The sequence below is a fragment of the Hemiscyllium ocellatum genome, chromosome 47 (assembly GCF_020745735.1).
Source record: "Hemiscyllium ocellatum isolate sHemOce1 chromosome 47, sHemOce1.pat.X.cur, whole genome shotgun sequence".
In the NCBI taxonomy this organism is placed as follows: domain Eukaryota; kingdom Metazoa; phylum Chordata; class Chondrichthyes; order Orectolobiformes; family Hemiscylliidae; genus Hemiscyllium; species Hemiscyllium ocellatum.
In genome coordinates this window covers 6,266,624-6,281,403 of record NC_083447.1, presented here as the reverse complement: position 1 = coordinate 6,281,403, position 14,780 = coordinate 6,266,624, and positions in this window count along the sequence as shown.

Below are 14,780 nucleotides of genomic sequence, written 5' to 3'. Positions count from 1 at the left end.
CAATTTTTTTGTTTGACCCCATAGCTGGGAATGTCAACAGCTGACACTTTCTCGGTATCATCACTCCGGGGTATCATTGAGTCATACAGCACAGAAAGAGACCTCTTGGTTTCCATGCCAACTGGGTTTCCTAAACTGAACTAGCCCCGCTTGCCAGCATTTGGCCCATGTCCCTCTAAACCCTTCCGATTCATATACCCATCTAAATGTTCTTTTTTTTTTGGAATAGAATCCCTACAGTGTGGAAACAGGCCCTTCAGCCCAACAAGTCCATACCGACCCTCTGAAGAGCAACCCACCCAGACCCATTCCCCTACCCTATATTTACCCCTGTCTAACATACCTAACAGAGCTGAAAATGTGTTGCTGGTTAAAGCGCAGCAGGTCAGGCAGCATCCAAGGAACAGGAAATTCGACGTTTCGGGCCAAAGCCCTTCATCAGGAATGAGGGCTAACATACAATCCCTGGACACTATGGAGTAATTTCCCATGGCCAATCCACCTTAACCTGCACATCTTTGGACTGTGAGAGGAAACCCACGCAGACACAGGGAGAATGTGCAAACTCCACACAGACAGTCACCCAAGGCTGGAATCGAACCCAGGTCCCTGGCGCTGTGAGGCGGCAGCGGTAACCACTGAGCCACTGCTGTAATTGTACCAGCCTCTGCCACTTCCTCAGGCAGCTCATCCCATACACCACACCACTCTCTGTGTGAAAAAGGTCCCTTTCAAATGGTTCCTTTGGGATTTTTTTTTATTCAGCCTTTTCCTGATTCACTCATGGGACGTTGGTGTCACTGACTGGGCCCAGCATTTATTGTCCATCCCTAATTGCCCCCTTGAGAAGGTGGCATTGAGCTGCCTTCTTGAACCGCTGCAGTCCATGTGCTGTGGGTAGACCCACAATGCCCTCAGGGAGGGAATTCCAGGATTCTGACCCAGCCACAATGATGGAATGGCAATATATTTCCAGACGGCTTGGAGGGGAAGGTCAGCAGACCATGTTGACACACTCCAGGCATCGTAGTGACAATTTATCAGAGGAGGGTATGGACAGATTAAAAGGTAACAATTGGAGCCTCAGGTATTATATCACAGTCTCCTGGAGCCAGATTATTTCTGTGCAGCACGAAGTAAGCAGGGATTCAGAATTAAAATAACGAGATGCAAATCCCCTCTAGTACGTTCTGTACAGAGACTCATACTCAAAACTCATAGACACTGGCAGTAGTAAAAATACATCTGAAATCTTTCAGTTAAATCACAACTCTGCCAAATCCCAAATGTATCCCCAGCAAATCTAATATTGTTGCTCACTTCCCTTCAAAGGTTTTGTCTCACCGCCAGGACTTAAAGATTAAAAAGAGATGGGGGAGCAAAGCCATTTGGCCCCTTGATCCTGCTCCACCATTCAACAAGACCAGGTGGTGGCCCTGCCTTCCTTCCCCCCCCCCCACCTCCAACAAAATTGCCCATAGTGTTCAGGGGTGAGTAGGTTAGCTGCATTAATCAGGGTAAATAGAAGATAATAGGATAGAGGAAGGGCTCTGTGTGGGTTACTGTTCAGAGGGTAGGGGTGGACTTGATGGGCTGAAGGGCCTGTCCACACACTCTGGGGATTCTAAGCATGCTACCAGCTGTGTGAAATGTTGCCCCTTAGGTCCCTTTTATAACTTTCCCCTTTTACCCTGAAACCTATGCCCTCTAGTTCTGGACTCCCCTACCCCAGGGAAAAAACCTTGTCTATTTATGCTATCCATGCCCTTCATGATTTCATAAATCTCTATAAGGTCACCCTTCAGCCTCTGATGCTCACAGAGTCATACAGCACAGAAACAGACCCTTCAGTCCAATCAGTACATGCCAACCATAATCCCCAAACTAAACTAGTCCCTCCTGCCTGCTCCTGGCACATATCCCTCCAAATCTTTCCTTATTCATGGACTTATCCAAACATCTTTTAAACGTGTAATTGTACCCGCATCCACCACTTCCTTTAGGAAATTCATTCCACATGTCTACCACTCTCTGTGTAAAAGAATTGACTCTATTTAAACCCAACCCTCGAATATGGATGTAGGTTTGCTCGCTGAGCTGAAAGGTACATTCTAGATGTTTCATTACCTTACTAGGTAACATCTTCAGTAGACATTATGCAAAGCAATGCTGAAACTTACTGCTTTCTATTTATATGCTTGGGTTTCTTTGGGTTGGTGATGTCATTTCCTTTGGTGATGTTATTTCCTGTGGTGAAATCACTTCCTGTTCCTTTTCTCAGGGGTGGTAGATGGGGTCTAACTGGATGTGTTTTGTCAATAGACCTCTGGTTGGAATGCCATGCTTCTAGGAATTCTCGTGCATGTCTTTGTTTGGCTTGTCCTAGCATTGATGTGTGCATCCTTGAATATATTCAAAGACCCAGTCTTCACCACACTCTCTGTTGAAGTAAATTCCAAAAGCTACGGGCCATTTGAGAAAATCCCCCTGAGCTTTCTACCTAGGCAGTTTGTACCTATCTGGGACCATGTGTTAGTGACATTGTACACTTTTCCCTGTACTCCTGTTCTTTTGTAACTTTCGTACATGTGACAATAAACCTGATTCTAATTCTAAAGGTGTTCAAAAGGTGTGTCCAGATGAGAGGATGAGCCCACATATGAATTTCATTCAAGCTCACCCCACTTGGATATTCCCTCTCTCTAGCTCCCTCATGCACTTGAGATGGATGACTCGATTAAAGGCGCCATATGAATTCACATTGGCATTGTTTTGCTGAAATTTCAAAGATTGCCCCTAATTTAAAGATTCCAGTACGTGCTCAAGATCAGGGAGGCGACGAGAACAGGATGCAATATTAATGAACAACGCTACAAAGACCAAACGCACTGAATTTTCCAAAGAGCGAGTTCACTTATTGACAGTTCACTAGCAGCATGACGCATCTCATTTCTTTCCATTGCGTGGTGGCTCCACACTTAACTCCTGGGTGTGCTTTGTCAAACTCAGCTCCACGGCCCAAGTGACAATGTAGGATGTCAAACCTTCCCTCAAATCATCGCCACATCTTCTCTGCCTTCTCAGTCAGGCTCCATTGGAGCGGGTACCTAGTGCATTTGACCTACAGTAGGCTTACCAATGCTTTGTTGAGACACATTTTGAGCAAAGCTTAATAACGGCTGACAGAAAATCGAAAAGCAAATCCAAGAGCACACATTTACTTGGAGCCTCGGAGCTAAAGAATGTCTCAGAGGACTGTACAGCCATTGATGAACTTTTGGAAGTGGGATTTCTGTTGGAATATATGGAACCCAGTGACCAGTTTGCACACAGCAAGCTCCCATGAGGCGATAATGACAGTTTTAAATTGGTGAATCTTCAGGGTATTATTGGGCAGGTCTTTAGGGAGAAGCTCTTCTGTAGATGTTCTGTTGTAAATTGTACAAGAGCACATGTAGATGAATGTGTACAGTTTGGATCTCATAGCATAGAATCACTACAATGTGGGGACAGGCCATTCAGCCCAACAAATCTACCTTTTGAAGAACGTCCCGCCCAGACCCATCACCCTACCTTATCCTGCAAGACCCATGGCTAAGGCAGCTAACTTATACATCCCTGACCAACATGGGCAATTTAACATGGCTAATCCACCCTGACCTGCACATCTTTGGATTGTGGGAGGAAACCCGCGCAGACATGGGGAGAATGTACAAACAGACAGTCCCAGAGGGTGGAATCGAACCCAGGTCCCTGGTCCCATGAGGCAGCAGTGTTAACCACTGAGCCACTGTAACACCTTTGATAAAGAAATACCAGGGCCCTGGGTAGTGTCATAAAACAGAGAGATGCAAGGGTTCAGATCTGTAATTCTTTGAAAGTTGCACAACAGGTAGACAGGGGGGTTTAGGAAGACATTTGGCACGCTTGCCATCATTGCTCAGACCTTTGAGTATTGGAGTTGGGACATCACGTTGAGGTTGTACAGGACATTGGTGAGGCTGGAGTACTGTGTCCAGTTTTGGTCTCCCTGTTATAAGAAGGATATTATTAAGCTGGAGAGGGTTCAGGAAAAATTTACTCGTTTATTGCTGGGAATCAAGGGTTTCTGTTATAAAAATAGACTTGGAAGGATGGGACTTCTTTCATTAGAATTTAGGAGGGTGAGGGCTGACCTTTTAACTGTTTATAAAAATCATAATAAGGTGAAAGACGGGTGGCTTTTCCCTTAGGGTGGGGGATTTCAAAACTAGGGGACACATTTTTAAGTTGAGAGGAGGAAGGACATGAGGGGCAACATTTTTACACAGAGAGTGGTCCGTGTGTGGAATGAATTGCCAGAGGAAATGGTGGGTGTGGGTAGTGTTTAAAAGACATTTGGATAAGTTCATGAATAGGATAGGTTTGGAGGCAGGTTGGGACTAGTTTAGTTTGGGAATATGGTTAGCATGGACTGGATGGACCGAATGGCCTGTTTCGGTGCTGTATGACTCTGTTTGCTCAGGAAGCAGTTCAGAGCAGATCAGCCCCTCATGATCCACTTGGGGACCTTGTAGACTTCAACTAACCCAAAACACACACACACACACACACACGACCCTGCTAATGATGTGGGCTGCTCTCAGCATGGCTGACCCATTTACACTCACTGATCGTCCCCATTAGCAGCCTTCCTACTTCCCTTGGCAAACTGGGAGAAAATATGGACTGCAGATAGAGTCAGAGTTGATCAAATGTGGCGCTGGAAAAGTGCAGCACACCAGGCAACATCCGAGGAGTGGGAGAGTCAACATTTCAGGGAATGAGCCCTTCATCAGGAACTGAAAAAGGTTTAAGTCCGAAATGTTGGCTCTCTTGCTCCTCGATTGCTGCTTGACCTACTGTCCTCTCCCTCTCTGGCACTCTCCAATCCATCCCTTTATCCCCCTGTCTCTCTCTCTCTGGGCTCCAGCTCCACTTATTCCTTATTCCCCTCCACCCTCCTATCTTTAACATAAGTGCTACCTTTTTCAAACTACAGAGAGATTAGATTAGAATAGATTACTTACAGTGTGGAAACAGGCCCTTCGGCCCAATAAGTCCACACTGACCCTCCGAAGCGCAACCCAGCCAGATCCATTCGCCTAACACCACGGGCAATTTAGCACAGGCAATTTAGTACGGCTAATTCACCTAACCTACACATCTTTGGACTGTGGGAGGAAACCCACGCAGACACGGGGAAAACGTGCAAACTCCATACAGTCAGTCGCCTGAGGTGGGAATTGAACTCAGGTCTCTGGCGCTGTGAGACAGCAGTGCTAACCACTGTGCCACCACGAAGAAGGGTCATCAGATATGCAGAATTCCTGCAGTGTGGAAGCAGGCCATTCAGCCCACACTGACCCTCCGAACAGCATCCCACTCAAACCCAACCCCCTGTCCCCGCAACCCTGCATTTCCCATGGCTGATCCATCTACCCTGGACATTATGGGGCAATTCAGCACGGCCAATCCATCCTGACCTGCATATCTTTGGACTGCAGGAGGAAAACCCACATAGACACGGGGAGAACATGCAAACTCCACACAAACAGTCGCCCAAGGCGGGAATTGAACCTGGGTCCCTGTGCACTGTGAGGCAGCAGTGCTAACCACTGAGCCTCAATAGTCTCTCGCTGGGGATATGTTGATGTTGGTGGTAAGGGAGCAAATTGGATACAACTCCATTTTCTTTAAAAAAAAATAGCAAGTTTGTCATTTTCCCACTAATACCACGGGGTTTAACAAAACAAACGTTATAATTTATCCTTCTGAGTTGTAATTTTATGAAGGAAAAACTCAGCTGAAACTTTTAACAAACAGCTGCTCAAACCCTTGGAAACAACAGACATAAAGAGCAATGATCTATTATTCAAAATATTCCCCAGGGGTTAGAAACCATTGGATCGATCTTTCTATAATTGACAGATGGCTCTTACATTTCACTCATTGTGAATATTGATGTTTGCACAAATTGGAAGTTCTTTTTATCCGTCTCGGCTGAGTTGACTTCGTTGAGGACGGCAATCCCAATTCTAAACACCCCACCACCACCACCCCCTCCTCCATCACCACCCCCCGTCCCTCACTCCTGACTCCTCACACCCCGACCCAACTGGTTTGATTAGATTCCCTACAGCGTGGAAACAGGTCATTCAGCCCAACCAGTCCACATCGACCCTCTGAAGGGTAACCAACCCAGACCCATTTCCCTCTGACTAGTGCACCTAACACTATGGGCAATTTAGCACAGCCAATTCACTTGACCTGTACATCTTTGGACTGTGGGAGGGAACCAGAGCAAACCCACACAGACACGGGGAGAATGTGCAAACTCCACACAGACAGTCACCCGAGGCTGGAATCGAACTTTGGACCCTGGTACTGTGAGGCAGCAGTGCTAATCACTGAGCCACTGTTTCTTTGGAAGACCACGGGATTTTGGCTCTCGTGCTGTGGCCCCACTAGGAGTTGACCCTGGTTTCTGTTGCCCCCGGAGACCCATCTCACTTTCTTGATCCTGACAGACGCTACATCAAACAGCGGCCCCTAGGTTAATCCTGGAACATTGCCCACCACCCCTCACCCCTCCCCCACCTCACCCCACCCCACCCAGCCCCTGACACTGTGGAACCAACACTCTACAATCCAGCTGACTCATGCCCCCTCCAGAGAGGGAAATCTGCCATCCGTACCCGATCTGGCCGTACACGTGACTCCTGACCTGCAGCGATGCGGTTGACTCTTGAATGACCTCGAGTAAGGCCGAGTTCAAGGGGCAATTAGGGACGGTCAACAAATGCTGTCACGGTGAGGCCTACATCGGGCAGACAGATAAGGAAAAGAAATCACTCTGAAATCTGCCTCACCCCTTCCACCCACCATCCCGTTAAGAAAAAACTCTCCAAAGTCTTTTGGAGTGGGGTAGGGTTTCCTGCTTCTCTCACAGGGTGTGGGAGGTAAGGGTCACCAGTGGTGTCCCTGCGAGAGGTGCACCCAATTCCAGCTCCTCCCAGACCACCTTAGGGAACTGGAGCTGGAGCTGGATGAACTTCGGATCATTCGGGAGGAGGGGGGGTGGTGGGGGTGACAGAGAGGAATTACAGGGAGGTAGTCACACCTTGGTTACAGGATAAAGGTAGCTAGGTGACCGTCAGGAGAGGGAAAGGGAATAGGCAGCAAATACAGGGACCCTCCTGTTGCCGTTCCCCTCAATAATAAGCCTACTGCTTTGGATACAGTTGGGGAGGGGGACTTACCAGGGGAAAGCCATAGCGACCAGCTCTCTGGCACTGAGCCTGGCTTGGAAGGGAAGGGAAGGCAGAATAGGAGAGGCGATAGTGATAGGCAATTCAGTGGTTAAAGGAACAGACAGGAGATACTGAAGTTGCCAACGAGACTCCTGGATGGTATGTTGCCTCTCGGGTGCCAGGGTCAGGGATGTCTCAGATCAAGTCTACAGGATTCTTAAAGGGGTGGGAGAGCAGCCAGAGGTCGTGGTACACATCGGTACCAATGACAAGCAAGGAAAAGGGATGAGGACCTGAAAAGTGAGTATAGGGAATTAAATTGGAAGCTAAAATGCAGGACGAGCAGGGTAATAATCTCAGGACTGCCACCAGTACCATGTGCTAGTGAGGCTAGGAACACACAGCGAGTGCAGATGAACACGTGGCTGCAGAGCTGGTGTAGGAGGGAGGGCTTCAAGATATGTAGATCATTGGGATGGTTCTGGGGAGGGTGGGACCTGTACATGAAGGACGGGTTGCACCTGAACTGGAGGGCCACCAATATCCTGGGTGGGAGGTTTGTTAGAGTGCTTCGGGAGGGTTTAAACTAGTTTTACAGGGAATGGGAACCGGAGCTGCAGATCAGAGGATGGAGTAGATGGTGAACAGGCAGATACAGCGTGCAGAGAGACTATGAGGAGGGATAGACAGTTGATAGGGCAAAGTTGCAGTCAGTGTGATGGGTTGAAGTGTGTCCATTTTAGCACAAGATGTGTCAGGAATAAGGGAGATGAACTTAGATCATGGGTCAGTACTTGGAGCTAGCGTGTTGTGGCCATTATGGAGACTTGGATATCACAGGAGCAGGAATGGTGGTTGGATGTTCAGGGGTTTAGATGTTTCAAAAGGAATAGAGGGGAAGGTAAAGGAGGTGACAGAGTGCCATTGCTGATCAGGGATAGGATCACAGCTGCAGAAAGGGAGATGATGAAGGAGGGTTTGTCTGCAGAGTCAGTGTGGGTGGAAGTCAGAAACAGGAAAGGAGCAGTCACTTTATTGGGAGTTTTCTGTAGACCTCCCAATAGCAACAGAGACACAGAGGAGCAGATTGGGAGGCAAATTTTGGAAAGGTGCAGAATTAACAGGGTTGTTGTCATGGGTGACTTCAACTTCCCTAATATTGATTGGAATCTCCTTAGTGCAAATAGTTTGGATGGAGCAGATTTTGTCAAGTGTGTCCAGGAAGGACTCCTGACTCAATATGTACATAGGCTGACTGGGGGGAGGCCATATCGGATTTGGTGCTTGGCAATGAATCAGGTCAGGTGTTAGATCTCTTGGTGGGAGAGTATTTTGGTGCTAGTGATTACAATCCCCTGACCTTGACTACAGTCATGGAGAGGGATAGGAGCAGACGGTGTAGGAAAGTATTTCATTGAGAGAGGGGAATTACAATGTTATTAGACAGGAACTGTGGAGCATAAATTGGGAACAGATATTCTCAGGGAAATGCACAGCAGAAGTGTGGAAGTTGTTTAGGGTGCCCTTGATGTGTGCTGAATAGGTTTGTCCCGCTCAGTCAAGGAAGGGATGGTAGGTTGAAAACACATTGGGTGACAAAGGATGTGGAACATCTAGTCAACAGGAAGAAGGAAGCTTACTTAAGGTTGAAGTGGCAAGGATCAGGCAGGGCTCTAGAGGGCTATAAGGTGGCCAGAAAGGAACTGAAGAGTGGAGAGCTAGAAGGAGGCATGAAAAAGCTTTAGGATTAAGGAAAGTCCTAAGGTGTTCTACACGTATGTGAGGAACAAGAGGATGGGCAGAGTGAGGGTAGAGCTGATCAGGGATAGTGGAGGGAACTTGTGCCTGGAGTCAGAGGAGGGAGGGGAGGTCCTTAATGAATCCTTTGCTTCAGTATTCACTTAGAATCATAGAGATGTACAGCATTGAAACAGACCCTTCGGTCCAACCTGTCCATGCCAACCAGATATCCCAACCCAATCTAGTCCCACCTGCCAGCACCCGGCCCATATCCCTCCAAACCCTTCCTGGGAATTTGTGTTGCAGATGTTTTGTCCCCTGTCTAGTTGACATCCTCCGTGCTTGGGAGCCTCCTGTGAAGCACTTCTGTGATATTTCCTCCGGTATTTGTAGTGGTTTGAATCTGCCGCTTCCGGTTGTCAGTTCCAGCTGTCCACCGCAGTGGCCGGTATATTGGGTCCAGGTCGATGTGCTTATTGATTGAATCTGTGGATGAGTGCCATGCCTCTAGGAATTCCCTGGCTGTTCTCTGTTTGGCTTGTCCTATAATAGTAGTGTTGTCCCAGTCAAATTCATGTTGCTTGTCATCTGCGTGTGTGGCTACTAAGGATAGTTGGTCGTGTCGTTTCGTGGCTAGTCACCAAAGATTGGTGGAATTGTGGATTGTGTGGAGGGCTGTTGCAGGTTGCAACAAGACATTGACAGGATGCAGAGCTGGGCTGAGAAGTGGCAGATGGAGTTCAACCTGGAAAAGTGTGAAGTGATTCATTTTGGAAGGTTGAATTTGAATGCAGAATACAGGGTTAAAGGCAGGATTCTTGGCAGTGTGGAGGAACAGAGGGATCTTGGGTTCCACGTCCATAGATCCTTCGAAGTTGCCACCCAAGTTTTTTGTGTTGTTAAGAAGGCATATGGTGTGTTGGCTTTCATTAGCAGGGGGATTGAGTTTAAGAACCGCGAGGTTGTGTTGCAGCTCTGTAGAGCCCTGGTTAGACCACACTTAGAATATTGTGTTCAGTTCTGGTTGCCTTATTATAGGAAGGATATGGAAGCTTTAGAGAGGATGCAGAGGAGATTTACCAGGATGCTGCCTGGACTGGAGGGCATGTCTTACGAAGAAAGGTTGAGGGAGCTAGGGCTTTTCTCATTGGAGCGAAGAAGGATGAGAGGTGACTTGATAGAGGTGTACAAGATGATGACAGGCATAGAATGGATAGCCAGAGCCTTTTCCCCAGGGTGGAAATTGCTATCATGAGGGGACATAATTTTAATGCGATTGGAGGAAGGTTTTGGGGAGATGTCAGAGGTAGGTTCTTTCCACAGAGTGTGGTGGGTGTGTGGGATGCACTGCCAGCAGTGGGAGTAGAGTCAGAGACATTAGGGACATTTAAATGACTCTTGGATCGGCACATGGATAATAGCATAATGAAGGGTTTGTCAGTTAGTCTGACCTTAGAGTAGGATAAAAGGTCGATGCAACATCGACGGCCGAAGGGCCTGTACTGTTCGATGTTCAATGTCCTTAACGTGTATTCCAGCAGTTGCACGATGATACCTGAAAAAGAACAGTGATGCAATTGTCCACGTTTGTCTATCTCTGTGTCGATGTGTGTCTGAGTGAGATGTCCGAGCCTCTGTCTGGACAGGATGGATTTGGTGACTGAGGTCAAGATTAGAGTGGTGCTGGAAAAGCACAGCAGGTCAGGCAGCATCTGGATGAAGGGTTTTTGCCCGAAACGTCGATTTTCCTGCTCCTCGGATGCTGCCTGACCTGCTATGCTTTTCCAGCACCACTCCAATCTTGACTCTAATCTCCAGTATCTGCAGGACCCACTTCTGTCGTGGTGACTGAGGTGACCATTCTCCACCTCTCCCCTCCTCTGAGGCACGGCGACCCTCAGGTTAAACCACCACCAGTCGTCTCTCTTTCTCTCTGTAAAGAAAGAGTGAGACTAAGGTCAGGTAAGAATCCTGACTTTACCTTTAATATATCACGACACAAAAGCCATTTCACATTCGGTCACACCTTCTATCTGGGTGGTGGAGGGAGTAAATGTTTGTGGTGCCAATCAAGGGAGGGTTGCTTTTTCCTGGATGGTGTCAAGCTTCTTGAGTGTTATTGGGGCTGGAAGATTCAACATTTCATCAATATTTCAACTCCTGTGGGTGACGTGCGCAGTGCAGGTGCTGAATGTGAGAGAATACAAGGGGGTGTGTTTAGCCCTCACACAATACTCGGACTCTGTAATCTCAGCAGACAGCTGCTGTCGGGGTTTGAACATGTTTTCATCCTGGGGCCCTGCCTGAATTATTGAACATGCGGCCCTCCTGCTCATTGTGCTGTCGTGTCTTTGTTCCCCGAGTGAAAGGGATGTGACTGGGAACAATAGCTCTACAGATAAACCCATAAAAGCAATTACATTTCATCCTGCAGTCAGACAAAGAGGCAGATGTGTGTTTGTGTGTTTTAACCAGCTCATCATAGGCTCTCTCTCCTGCTTACTGCACCCCTTTTATTTCACAGGGAGTTATGTCAAATGCACACTACAGACAGGGGCAATAAATGCCAGGCCACTCAATGATGTCCACGTCCCAGGAGTGATTTAAGATTCCATCCACCAGCATAAAGTAATTTCTCCCAACTTATCTTCCCACTCTCAGTAACCATGGGAGGGCCTGTTGACCATCCAGAGGTACAATTCCTGTGCTGCTTGATCCCTTGTGGTGCAGTAGCAGCCTCTGAAGTGGAGGGAAACTTGAAAGGGTTCAGAAAAGATTTACAAGGATGTTTCCAGGTTTGGAGGGTTTAAGCTACAGGGAGAATCTGAACAGGCTGGGGCTGTTTTCCCTGGAGTGTCGGAGGCTGAGGGGTGACCTTATAAAGGTTTATAAAATCATGAGGGGCATGGAAAGGGTGAATAAACAAGGTCTTTTCCCTGGGGTGGGGCAGTCCAGGACTAGAGGGCATAGGTTTAGGGTGAGAGGGGAAAGATATAAAAGAGACCTAAGGGGCAACATTTCACTCAGAGGGTGGTACTGGTATGGAATGAGCTGACAGAGGAAGTGGTGGAGGCTGGTACAATTACCAGGGATGGTAATTTAATTGGCATCTGGATGGGTTTATGAATAGGAAGGGTTTGGAGGGATATGGGCCAAGTGCTGGCAAGTGGGACTAGATTAGGTTAGGATATCAGGTTGGCATGGACGGGTTGGACCGAAGGATCTGTTTCCTTGCTGTACATCTCTATGACTCTATGATTCCAGATTCAAATCCCACTTCTGGGCTTGAAAGGCAAGCGAAGTGTGCTCAATAATATGGCCAAGTACCCTAAATATCAAGCTGCAAATCCTTCCAATGTGTGTGTGAGCGGGAGAGATTCCTGGGCAGCCATGTGAGGGAAAGAATGCTGGAACATCCACCATCGTGATGTGTTGCTCCAGACTACCCCGTGAATGTTTTCTACTTTGGGCGACACAGTGGCCTCAGTGGTTAGCACTGCTGCCTCATAGCACCAGGGATCCAGGTTCGATTCCCACCCTCAGGGGACTGTCCATTTGGAGTTTGAACATTCTCCCCGTGTCTGTGTGTGTTTCCTTCAGATGCTCCAGTTTCCTCCCTCAGTCCAAAGATTAGATTAGATTACGTACAGTGTGGAAACAGGCCCTTCGGCCAACAAGTCCACACGGACCCGCCAAAGCGCAACCCACCCATACCCCTACATTTACCTAACACTACGGGCAATTTAGCATGGTCAATTCACCTGACCCGCACATCTTTGGACTGTGGGAGGAAACCGGAGCACCCAGAGGAAACCCATGCAGACACGGGGAGAATGTGCAAACTCCACACAGTCAGTCGCCTGAGGCGGGAATTGAGCCGGGTCTCTGGCGCCGTGAGGCAGCAGTGCCAACCACTGTGCCACCGTGCCACCCACTAGGTGGTGCAGCTATGCTAAATTGCCCCAGCGTGTCCTGAGACATGCAGGCAAGCTGCATTAACTATGAGAAATACAGGGCTCTGGGGTTAGGGGCTGGGTCTGGGTGGGATGCTCTTTGAAGAGTTGGTGCGGACTTAATGGGCTGAATGACCCCGTTCTGCATTGAATCCCCACAATGATTCTAAATTAATGGTCTACAATTCACACATACATTCAGCCAACTGAACTTGCCTGTATTGCCTCCCAATGCCAAATAGCTATACTGGAATGGTGTTCACTCACTGCCTTTATGCCAAAATGGGGAGCTGACCAGTATGGAACTGCTGCAGGAGGCTATTCGGCCCATTGTATCTGTTAGTGGGTTCTCAGGAAACACTTGGCATATGTGATGCACAGGAGTAGCCCTTTGCTACGCTACCTAACGCACATGATGGCGTGGCTCTGATAATTATCCATCATCTGCAAAGGATGATAGGCATCGTCTCCTTTAGGCAGGTGCATGGGTCTGGAAGGGTGGCGATCCATCAGTAGTAGGGTCTGAGAGGGCCCACTCTGCACCAATGACAGGGTAAAACAAGGCTGCGCTGGGTTGGCACTGAACCCACTTCATTGGTGCCAGTCTGTTAAATTCCAGCCAAATGCCATCTACAAGTTAGCTGCAGTAGGACAGATATCAAACAACGACAGGTCAGGATATAGAGGGCTTGGTGAGGTGGTGCAATGAGAACAACCTCTTTCTCAACATCTGCAAATCTAAAGAACTGATCGTTGGCTTCAGAAAGACGGGAGGAGTGCACACCCCTGTCTACATCAACGGAGCGGAGGTTGAGACGGTGGAGAGCGCCACGTTCCTCAGAGTGATGATAACCAACGACCAGTCCTGGAATTCCCATGCCAATGGGAACAGTCAAGAAGGCACGACAACGCCTCCTCATCCTCAGGCAGCTCAGGAAATCCAGCATGGCCACACAAACCCTCATCACCTTCTCCAGATGCGTACTGTCCGGGTGCATAATGGCAACTGCTCTGCCCAGGACTGTAAGAAACCACAGAAGGTGGTGTGTACAGCCCAGACCATCACAGAAGCCAACCTCCCATCCACGGATTCCAGTTACGCGGCTCATTGCTGCAGAAAGGCTGCCAACATCATCAAAGACCCCTCCCACCCTGGGAATGCTCTCCTACAGCCTCTTCCATCAGGCAGTAGATACAGAGGCCTGAACACACGCACCAACGGGTTCTGGAACAGCTTCTTCCCAGCTGTTAGTAGACTGATGAATGGACTGTCTAACTTCAAATAATGTTGATCTTGCCTAGTGCACATCCAACCTATATACCTCTTTCCAAGTTTTTTTTTCCCACCCTATGATCACAAACAAAGCTTTTCACTGTATTTAGGTACATGTGACAACAAATCAATTAAATCCAGCCAACTGCCCCTGATGCAGAAAGACATGGCTTAGCAATGATGTGAAATAGCAGAGACAGACAGACACAGAGAGAGAGAGAGACAGAGAGAGAGACAGAGAGAGAGACAGACAGACAGAGAGACAGACAGACAGAGAGAGGAAAGCCAAGAAAAGGTGAGAGAGTAACTTGTTTTTGGAAGTTTCAGGGAGGGGGTGTGGGGGAGTGACGGAGCATCAGCTAGTTGCTCTCTGTCCCTGTGACAGGGAAGCACAGTGGCAGGAGTCTGTTTGCCAATGAAAAGGCAGCTTCACTGGAGTTGCCAAGGTCATGTTGAGAAGAGGCTGAGCATCTGAATGGCAGACTGAGACTGACACAGCACACCGTGCCACAGAGCAACATCATTGACACTTAAACAACAAGT